Raw genomic sequence first — 12,011 nt, 5'->3', positions numbered from 1 at the left:
GTTTCTGCCACTGGCCTACTGAAAAGTGGGGGCACGTCATAGCTAGTTCTCATTACCATGCCCAGACAGTTTGTAATGGGCATGGTACTTTTATAGTGGGAAATTTAGGCTTAGAAGAATATGTTTTAAAATACAGTGGTGTGAAAAAGTGTTTGCCCCCTTCCTGATTTCTTATTTTCTTTTGCATGTTTGTCACACTTAAATGTTTCAGATCATCAAACAAATTTAAATATTAGTCAAAGACAGCACAAGTAAACACAAAATGCAGTTTTTTTTTTTTTTCAGCTTTATTGGACAGTATAGTATAGAGAGACAGGAAGAATGGGAGCGAGAGATGGAAAGACATGCGACAAATGTCAGACGGTCGGATTCGAACCGCCGACATCGCGGCTCGCAATGAGCATGCGGTCAGTGCTCCACAGGCTGCGCCACCGAGACACCCACAAAATGCAGTTTTTAAATGAAGGTTTTTATTATTAAGGGAGAAAAAAAATCCTAACCTACATGGCCCTGTGTGAAAAAGTGATTTCCCCCCCGTTAAAACATAACTTAACTGTGGTTTACCTGAGTTCAATTTCTCTAGCCACACCCAGGCCTGATTACTGCCATACCTGTTCTCAATCAAGAAATCACTTAAATCCATAGTGATTCTTTTTGTTGAATTAAAGAATAAAGTGTTGTATTTGTATACAGTGCAATAATAGGGTGATAGCTCCACTGTGTGTCTGGTGAATGTGTAAAAATGTTATGAACACTTTTTTTTTCCTGCTGGAGCTTTCGCAGAAAGGAGCACAAGTGCCTCTAAGCCTCGGAAGTGAATGCAGCTGTCTGCCTTTCCGCAGCGGTGTTAAACTTGCTGTGAATGTCAATAATCATTTCTCTTCCCCAGGAGAGGCTAGCAGCGGTTTCACAGGGAGAAGGGCAATCTCAGAGCAACAGACACATCAATTTGAGCTCATTACCAGGCTTGTCAGACAATCCAGCATTTATCAGGAACAAAGGTTGGAATAATTAATCATTAAGTTTGTAGTTATCACCGGTCCAAGCTGCCACACGCTTTGCAGTCACAGAAAAACTGAGTTGGCACAGTCCACTTCCTGTTCCACGTTACCAGCAATAGCTAGTGACAGTCCACTTACGTTGGGTAAATTTTCACTTTCCAGCACATCGACCTTGTGAGCAGTAAAACGTATTAAACCACAAACAACAAATGTGTAATTATTGCCATTGTTTCTTTTAAAAGCCATGTTAAACTGTTTTGTGCAACAACAAAAAAAACCCATCATTCGATTTACTCAGCAAATATTTACAATCCTTGCACTCTGACGGGCGCAGCTGTTTTTTTAACTGCACATGTGTGACTTCCTCTCCAGTGGATGTTAAACGCAGAACCCCCGCGACTTCCCACACTGCATTCCTGCACGGTAAAAATCACCAGAGAGTTTGAGAGTGCAAAGAGTACATTCAGTCAGTGTACCCTCTCAGAAAAAATGGTTCCAAAATGAGGAATCCTGTGATTCCATAGAAGAACCCAGTCTACAGTAGTTCAAGGGTCCTTTGTAAGGCAAATGGTTCTTTGTATGGGCGTTTTCACTCCCACAATAGAGGGTTCCATAAAGAACAAAAAAGGGTTCCTTTTTTAAAGCCAAAGAACCCTTTTTTTCGGAGAGAGTAGGTGCACTGAGCAGTGGCTGGTGGGATAATGCGGAAGAGGGGGAATGGCGCCTATTGTTTTTATTGCACCACTAATCGTGCCTGTGGCTACTGAAGGCCAAAGTGTGAATGGTTTTCACCCAGTTAATTATCATGTCCTGCTTTTCTGTTTTTCCATTCCCTGTATCCATGGTAACAAACCCTTCAAACCTGCTGCTTGGAAACAAGAGACCGATTGAGCCCACAAGTGCACTGAGCTCTGTGCAATGTAAGCAGTTTTGGGGAAGGTGGGATGCTGAGTTTACCCGAAACTATCAGAATCAGTTTGGCCTCCACTTAACTACAGGGACTGGGATTATGGCTAGGTTGACTGATGCTGGATTATTTTCCAGTAGCTCTGATAACTATAGCAAGACCTGCCAGTGGGAATTGTGGGATATCGTCTGCTGACCCTCAAGAGCAGCATGGATGTCCCCCACCCTCCATGTCTCTTCCTATTTCTCTCTACCCTCCTTTGCCCTCTCTCGGTTTCTCTATCCATTTTTCTCTCCCAAATTTCTCTCTCCCTCGTCCTCACTCTTTCTTCACCTCCTCCCTTTCCTCTACCCCCTAAGAGAATGCATTAAAGATAAAAACATTTAAGAGACTGTATATATATGTGAGATTCAGTATATTTAATGAACAGTATTTTATAAATATTTTATAAGAAGTACAGAACTATGACTGTAGCTTGACTTGATAGAAATATTAATGCTAATTCTGCAAGAATTAAATAAAGACCAAAACATTTCCCCCTGGCAGGAAAGTACAGTGCACTTTGTAAGTATTTGGACAGTGGTAAACTTTATGTTCTTTAATTTGAGGTTATTTACATCCATATTGGGTAATCCATGTAGGAATTACATCAATTAGTAAAAGCAAGTGGACAGTTGGCTTCTCAGATGTTTCTGATTAGTTAGGTGTATTCGATTGCTTCCTTAGTGCTAGTATAGGAAGCTTTCAGTGTCTAGTCTTGGAATCTGTTATTGCCATTTGTCAATATAAGGAGCAGAATTGTACCAATGACAGTGAAGGAGGCCATTATGAGGCTGAGAAATAAGAAAAAACAAACAAACAAAAACTGTCAGAGACATTCACCAAACAATATGCTTACCAAAATAGTTTGGAACCTCATTAAGAAAGAGAGCACTCAGTAATCGTAAAGGACATGGTAGGCCAAAGAAGACCTATACAGCTGACGGACGAATAATTCTCACCCTAATGAAGCCAAACCCCCAAACACCTATCCAAATGATCGGAAACACTCTTCAGGGGGCAGTTGTGGATGTGTCAGTGACTACTGTCCACAGAAGGCTTCACAAACAGAACTACGCAAAAACATGATGGCCAGGTTACAGCTTGCCAAGATGTACCTAAAAGAGCCTGCAGAGTTCTGGAAAAAGCTCTTGGACAGAGGAGACAAAAATTGACTTGAATTGGGGTGATGGCAGGAACTAAAAGGAACCAAAGCACCCCCCAACATGGGGGTGGGGGTGTTATAGTTTGGCCATGTATAGCTGCCACAGGTGCTGGCTCACTTACCTTCATTGTTAATGTCATTTGCGGATCACAAGTTACATTATCAGAATGCATTCTGAAGTGTACTGAAGATTTTATGAGCTCAAGTTAAATCTTTTTGTCCATAAAAAGTATTGGTCCCCTAAAATGGGGGACTATGTATAAAAATGGATGTAATTCCTACACAGATCACCCAAGGATGTAAACACCCTCAAATTAAAGGTAGTCTGCACTTTAACCACATAATTATTTCATTTCAAATCCAATGTGCTGGACTGGAATAACATAAATAATACCACTGTCGAAATGCTTACAGATGTAATGATAAACACTAATTTATATCCTGGGAAACTCCTTGGGTCCCTGTTGGCAAGAGAGCATTCACGCAATTTTGATAGCTTAAGGGTATGGCCACTGCAACTCCTTGTAAATGCAAAGACTGAAGAGCAGATTTAATTCAACACTAAACCAGAATTTGCTGGAGCGCGTTTTGTTTTTGCCCGTAGGACTACACGGAAATGTGTTTTTTTCAGTCTGATTCTGTGTTTGCACATCAACCTTTTAAGGAAATAGGATTGTTACAGCAAATGTTTTCTTTGAACAAATAGTACAAATCATGTTTTTCCTGTATAGGTCATTACCTGTGTTATTGTATACACGTTCTTTCTTAATCAAGCTCACCTTTATCAAGGGTGCCAATAATTCTGGAGGGCACTGTATATCTACAGTGCCTTCAGAAAAATAACGTTCACTCCTCATTGAGTATTTCTGGTTTTGCTGTGTTGCAAAGTTAAATTAAATATTTTTCTACTCCTATACGGAACTCGGACAGCACGGATGATGCAGTGGGTAGCACTGCGCCTCACAGCAAGGAGGTCCTGGGTTCAAATCCTGGTCAGCCGGGGCATCTCTGTTCTCCCTGTGTTTGTGTGGGTTTCCTCCGGGTACTCTGGTTGCCTCCCATAGTCCAAAGACATGCAGGTTAGGCTGATTGGACAGTCTAAATTGCCCGTAGGTATGAATGTGTGAGTGAATGGTGTGTGTGCCCTGCGATGGACTGGCAACCTGTCCAGGGTGTATTCCTGCCTTTCGCCCAATGTATACTGGGATAGGCTCCAGCCCCCCTGCGACCCTGCTCAGGATAAGCGGGTTAGGATAATGAATGAAAGAATGAATATAAGGAACTCTCTGGAATGTTAAAAAAAGTATTGGGATGTCTTTTAAATTATATTCCAAATAAAAACCTGACAAATGACTTGTGGGGTGAATACCTAATTATTACCTAATATCATTACATTGTATCTTTAGGGGGCGACATGGCGACATGGCGACATGGCTCAGGCAGTAAGAGCAGTGGTCTGGCAGTCGGAGGGTTACCGGTTCGATCCCCCGCCCGGGCTGTGTCGAAGTGTCCCTGAGCAAGACACCTAACCCCCAAATGCTCCTGACGAGCTGGTTGGGGCCTTGCATGGCAGCCAATCGCCGTCGGTGTGTGAGTGTGTGTATGAATGGGTGAATGGAGAAGCATCAATTGTACAGCGCTTTGGATAAAGGCGCTATATAAATGCCTGCCATTACCATTACCATTAGTAAATACAGAAGTAAATATACAAATCTTTGCCCAATGACCCCCAAGCTATCGTGCTGATTAAATGGAGAGTTTTCCTTTCATGTTTGGGTAAAATGTTCCAGTCCTTTTAACATTTTCTTTTAGTTCTTCTTCTTTCATCAATTGTATTGTTAGTATTCGTCAAATTGAAAGTGTAGCACCTACACTTTATTACCTTATATTGATTTTTTGTATTTTACTAGTTTATCTGGTAATCTATTGTTTAAAAATTACTCACAGAGTTATTTATCTGCAGTGGACACACCTCCATTTTTGGGGAAAATGTTCCACAAGTTTGCATCAGTTTGGTGCTGTGGCCTGCTACATCCAGTTCACACTCAACTGGGTTGTTGTTCACCTGTCATGATCTTGGATTCTGTCTATTTGTTTAATTCCTTATTCTTGTAAATTTATTTGGTTATTTACTTGTCTGGTTTTCCATTTACACTCATATTTCATTGCACTCGTCTTGATATCTGTGTCTCTATGTAGCTCTAGCTCAAGTCACTACCCTGTCTGCGTGATTCACTATTTGGGTGTTTTCGGAATTTTCCGGTTTCCCACGACTCCTTCTCAGTCTCGCTTTTCTTACTTCCTGCTTTTTCTCCATTCATGTTTTTGCACAGTACTAATTATATTAACACACTATTTGTCTATCTAACTAACTAACTAACTAACTAACTAACTGTCATTAGTTTGGGTAATTAGAATTGAATCACGTAAACTAACATACTAACTTTATCTCTATTTCTAGACTGCTTTATAACTCTGCCTCCCTGTTCTATCTCTAATTGCCTGCCTTAATTCAGCAAAGTGTTCGCACCTGCTCTCCACTATCTCTATATTCCTTAACTTTTTCGACCATCGCATACATTTTGGATTTTCCCCGTTTACTTCATTAAACCTTCTTCTAAGGGTTCTTCTGTCACTCAAAACCTGACATCACCATCCAAAAAAATTATTTACGGTCTTGTGATGAGACAAACATACGTTTTTCTCTCAAGTAGAAAACATGACCTTGTTCTAAGTTACTTTTTGTTTGACAAGTGAAATTGGTTTATCCCATTTGCAACTCTTGTAATGAGTAAAACTGCTTACCTTATTGGCAATCTTTTTGTTTTATTTAGCAAAGAAATAAGAATGGAAATAACTTTACTAAGCCTAAAATACTTTTAGCTCAGACACGTTCAGCCAGCCTTTGCCACCAGAAATGGCCCCCAGTAATGGCCTGGAAAAGGTCTCTCCTGTTATCATCTCACAAATATACAGTCAGTGAGCACTTTATTTGGTATTTATTATCCTCATTTTTTGACTTATTAAATAAGTAGCTTATCCACTTTGTAGGTTTGACACATTGTGTGTTCAGATATGCTCTTATGCATACCACTGTTCTAATGCATGGTCACCTTCCTGTTTGCTTCCAGTCTGGCCCTTCTCCTCTGACCTCTCTCATTAACAATGCTTTCTGCCCACAGAACTTTTTTGTTTTTCTCACCATTCTCTCCAAAATCCCAGGAGATCACAGTTTCTGAGATACTCCAACCACCCTGTCTGGCACCAACAATCATTCCACGGTCAAAGATCACATTTCTTCCTGACATTGACATTTGGTCTGAAAAATAGCTGAACCTCTTGACCACGTCTGCATGCTTTTATGCATTTAGTTGCTGCCATATAATTGGCTGATTAAATATTTGCATTAACAAGCTGGTGTACAGGATTACCTAATAAAGTGTTCACTGAGTGTACAGTACTGTGCAAAAGTTTTAGGCAGGTGTGAAAAAATGCTAAGAATGCTTTCAAAAATAGAAATATTAATAGTTTATTTTTATCAATTAACAAAATGCAAAGTGAGTGAACAGAAGAAAAATCTAAATCAAATCAATATTTGGTGTGACCACCCTTCAAACCAGCATCAATTCTTCTAGGTACACTTGCACAGTCAGGGATTTTGTAGGCATATAGTCAGGTGTGTGATTATACCAAACAGGAGCTAATGATCATCAATTTAATATGTAGGTTGAAACACAATCATTAACTGAAACAGAAACAGCTGTGTAGGAGGGTTAAAACTGGGTGAGGAACAGCCAAACTCTGCTTCCAAGGTGAGGTTGCTGAAGACAGTTTAATGTCAGAAGTCATACACCATGGCAAGACTGAGCACAGCGACAAGACACAAGGTAGTTATACTGCATCAGCAAGGTCTCTCCCAGGTAGAAATTTCAAGGCAGACAGGGGTTTCCAGATGTGCTGTCCAAGCTCTGTTGAAGAAGAACAAAGAAACGGGCAACGTTGAGGACCGTAGACTTGTGGTTGGCCAAGGACACTTGGAGCAGTGCAGCAGATGAAAGACACATCATGCTTACTTCCCTTCACAATCGGAAGATGTCCAGCAGTGCCATTAGCTCAGAATTGTCAGAAACCAGTGGGACCCAGGTACACCCATCTACTGTGCGGAGAAGTCTGGTCAGAATTGGTCTTCATGGAAGAATTGCGGCCAAAAACCCATACTTCCGATGTGGAAATGAGGCCAAACGACTCAACTATGCACAAAAACACAGGAACTGGGGTGCAGAAAAATGGCAGCAGGTTCTCTGGACTGATGAGTCAAAATATTGAAATATTTGGCTGTAGCAGAAAGCAGTCTGTTTGCCGAATGGCTGGAGAGAATGAGTGTGTGCAGGCAATAGTGAAGCATGGTGGAGGTTCCTTGCAAGTTTGGGGCCGCATTTCTGCAAGTGGAGTTGGGGATTTAATGTCAGAATTAATGGTCTCCTCAATGCTGAGAAGTACAGGCAGATATTTATCCATCATGAAATACCATCAGGGAGGCATCTGATTGGCCCCAAATTTATTCTGCAGCAGGACAACAACCCCAAATATACAGCCAATGTCATTAAGAACTATCTTCAGTATAAGAAGAACAAGGAGTCCTGGAAGTGATGGTATGGCCCCCGCAGAGCCCTGATCTCAACATCATCAAGTCTGTCTGGGATTACATGAAGAGACAGAAGCATTTGAGGCTGCCTAAATCCGCAGAAGAACTGTGGCTAGTTCTCCACGATGTTTGGAACAACCTACCTGCCGAGTTCCTTCAAAAACTGTGTGCAAGTATACGTAGAAGAATTGATGCTGTTTTGAAGGCAAAGGGTGGTCTCACCAAATATTGATTTGATTTAGATTCTGTTCATTCACTTCTTCTGTTCATGCATTTTGTTAATTACTATTTTTGAAAGCATTCTTATTTTACAGCATTTTTTCACATCTACCAAAACCTTTAAAAGGTCCCTAATAACTCAAAGGACATGCCAAGCTCTGCACTGAGGTGCTGGTCATCACAGGGTTGGTTACTGTACATTGGACCAAGTAATTTCTTAGCTAAGCTGGATGTAAAAATGAAAATTGATAGCAGGCATTGACTGGAAGGGTCATATATGGTTAGTGTTAGCATGAATGTAACGGCAAATAGAACTGTCCCCACCCCTCTTTGCTAAGGTATTAAACTAATCCAAAGAGATTTACAATTTTAGCACAGCCCATCAAATGATTAGGCTTAGACCTGTTTCATGAATCAACATTTCATAAATCAATGCATTATATTGTAGCCTACTGTGTCACACAGAGCATGCTACACACTCAGAACATATTGTAGATTAAGGCTTATGCTTGATGCTCTACTTACAAATATTGAAGCATGAATCATTTTTTATTCTTGAAAGCATTAAGAAATTAAGTTTGCTTGGGGATTGGGAGATTCAGTTTAAATCTAATTTCTGTGGCATTGCCCCCTAGTTCTTACTCCAGTGATGTCTACAGTTTTGATCAAGGTGGACACATTGAATGTCTACCCCCTGGTTTGTCACTACATCATATGGTTGAACCCTCTTGTTGCCCATGTCCTGCCATCCTGTCATGTTCCTGCTATGTGGCCACCCTCACACACATTCACACAAAAAGACATATATATGCACAAATGCACCCATGTATAAACACATGCACACATGAACACAATGCTCTCAATAATTATTGCCCTCCTCAGTTAATAAAATACAAAAATGCTGGATAAAATTTGGTGTTCAGTAATATGAAAATATATATACATATACAGTGCAGTCCTTGAGTATTTTTTTTTTTTTGTATTGGCTCTTTACTCCAGCAAGAAAACTGTTAAAATAAATTACTATAATAAAACTAAAATTGTCACTGTCCAAATACTTATGGACTGCATTGTATATTATTGTGATACCATTGCTCAGAGGGGGAAAAACTAGAAAAAAGGTGCGTGTCACAATTATTGGGCACCGCTGCATTTTGTATTTTCTGCACCCTCCTTTGCAAAGATAATAGCACTGAGTCTTCTCCTGCAATGTAGGAGATCACAAGGCAAAGGTTCTGAGACCCTCCATGTGGAGTCTCTCCAGGTCCATCAGAGTTTTTGGCCTTGTGATCTCATCTCCATGATGTCCATGATGCCATATAGCCAAGCCACTCACCATCGCATATTCACTGCCATATATTACAATGAGGTTTAAATTATTTTCTGCAGAACCAAATCTCTTTTTATGCCAAACCCAGGTCTGCCGTTTGTGGCCATAAAATTCCATTTTAGACCCATCTGACCAGTGAACCCGGTACTAATCAGAGGTCAAATGACATTTAACAAACTCCAGGCACTTACATTCCAGGTGCTTTTTTCTGGTAAGCCTTCAAAAAAGTCTTTGTTGGCATGGAGATGGTGTCTATTAGCAGTTTTAGAGACTAAGATGCAACCAAATTCGGCAATTCTCCAACTGTGATCATTGAAAATAGTTTTGGCTCTAAAACCACCATCCTCAGTGTGCATGGGCTGAAAATACATTTGCGTCCTCAATACACTTGCATTTCCCATCTTGAAAAATGCCTAAGGGCGGAATATGTATCATCCTGTATTTATATAATTGTGGTATGTTCTTGAGAAAATATGTATTTTTTGATGAAGACATTTTTTTTATTTGAACAATTTTACTTCAGTTGAAGGTGAGATTTCTCTCATACTGTAAGCAGCACATTCAGCCTTCCAACAACTCAGTGGAAATGTGGTCAACAACTTCTGTGACTTACAGTATGTCCAGTGACTGAAGCCAGAAAGTATGAACAAACATTTATATCTTCTTAATGTAGGCACATGGGGGTTTATGGTTTAAAGTGTATCTTCAACTTCATATTTTTAAAGATATTTACAATGCTGGACTCTTGAAGAGGAAAAGAAAATGCAGAGCAACTGAGGCTTTATTAAGCCACTTTATAATCCCTTTTTAAAAATTCACAACCAATGATGTAGTGGAAGAGAGTACCTGCTCACACTAGCCAAATAACGCATCCACATCGAGGTCGAGCCAGTAATCAACAGCTACAGCAAACAAATGGTGAACTGAAGATTTATCAACAATTGGATAGCCAGTTAGATTAATACTAATACTCCACACTACTTCAGTTGAGTTATTTTAGCTGACATTATTTATTATTTATTCAGCCAGTTTTCCAATGTGTAGCTAAACATCTAACTATCTTAACTATAATCACAGCGTCATAGTGTCAGTTCTGCAGTCACTCACCAAGACGTCTGTCTAACTCATCACAAGTTCTTCTCAGAACAGGTCATCTGATGCCTATCCTCCCCATATTTATTCTCCTTGCTTGTTCCTATTCTTTTGGATGCCTACCAGGCAGAAAATGGTAGGTCTGTGGTATCTTATGTGCGCAATTAATTGTATATTCCACATTATCAATTTCAACTGTGGGATTCATCTTTTGAGTTTTATGCTGTGCAGTAGCTGTATCATACTTGGAACTCCCTTATGCTACATCACTTCTGGGATTTTCACCTCAGTCAGGTTTTTGAGTAGCCTGGCTAATGAAAAAATGAAGTCCAGCTGTAATTGTGTGTCGATTTTTAGAAACATGCTGAATTAAAATTCTTACATCATTTCATTGGCAATACTACTCATGTGAAACCAAAGCAACTTGCTAAGTGGTGAGCACATTTTGCTTGAAATGAAGGCATGTATGTATGGTATTTATTCATGTTTAAAATTGTTTTTCCAACTCAATTTGGAATCCTCAATCATCCTGGATACTACTACTGTTGTCAAAACAGAAGAGCACACACAGGCAGCATATTTCTCATCACACTGCAGTTTGCTAGTTGGGCTTACATGAGTTGGAGGAAGACATTTCATGTTCAACTCAACAGATGAGCTTGTTGTGCATGATGAGAAGCCATTTTTTCTGCAAACTAAAGCGGCAATTGAGCATTTAGCTGAATTTGATACCAGACTGGTGTCATATACTAGAATAGTGCCTTACCAGGACGAGCGACCCAGTATCTCTGTACAGTCCTACTTAGAAAGGCAGTGTTTTGGAAAGCACTATTGTGACAAGAGCAAGTAAGAATGCTCTGACTTGGATCCGTCTGCTTCTCTCTCTGGAATGTACTGTATAATACGTCCCAAAAGAGTCCATTATTTTCACATTCCAAAGCAGATGTTTTCACCAAAGAAGCATCAGACGTGAATCTTGCTTACATATCTGAATAAGGATTTGAACCTTTGACCTCTTGGCACAGTGCCTAACACCCCGACAGTTGACCACACTATCATGGTGCAGCTATTTCCGGTCTTGTTTTCTACATAGCTTTACTGGAACAGTGTGATTTCGCCCTCTATCCTATGGCATCAGTGCAGTCAGAGGGTGATGTCAGTAATACACTCCATGCAGACTGAAGTGGGGGCCCATTCCAGGGGAAGGCTTTGCTATCTAAACTTTGCAGAGGACACCTTCCTAGGACCTCTGTTTGAAGAATTATTCAATACTGTGATGCTCTCCAAACCCTAACCTTCTCTGCCCTGCTTGCGCAAACAAGGCCACTGCCTGAAAGAGAGAAAGAGTAGTTGGTGGCAGGGGATGGAAAATTATCAGGTGAAATCCACTCCTGGGCCTGCACCTCACACCAAGTCAGTGGCTGTTACAAAGCCAGATGAGTCAATGCTTTGGCAACATTGCCAACACTTTTCCTGATACGTAATTTAGCCTTAGAGAAGAGCTTGAATAGAGAGACTATCCATCCAACACTTTACACCTAAGATGGAGAGTTCCATGGTGAACAAAAATGGTTCCTTTATGGAGATAAGCTAAATAACCATTTTTAGTCTTC

At 40.3% G+C, this 12,011-nt stretch overlaps 1 protein-coding gene across 1 annotated transcript in view; it reads right to left on the bottom strand.

Annotated features, from left to right (window-relative positions):
- LOC133134061 (mastermind-like protein 2) overlaps nucleotides 1-12,011 on the bottom strand; it is a 100,315-nt gene that overhangs the window by 9,981 nt on the left and 78,323 nt on the right. The window lies entirely within an intron of this gene.

The sequence above is a fragment of the Conger conger genome, chromosome 7, assembly GCF_963514075.1.
Source record: "Conger conger chromosome 7, fConCon1.1, whole genome shotgun sequence".
In the NCBI taxonomy this organism is placed as follows: domain Eukaryota; kingdom Metazoa; phylum Chordata; class Actinopteri; order Anguilliformes; family Congridae; genus Conger; species Conger conger.
This window is presented reverse-complemented; position numbering and strand designations above follow the sequence as displayed.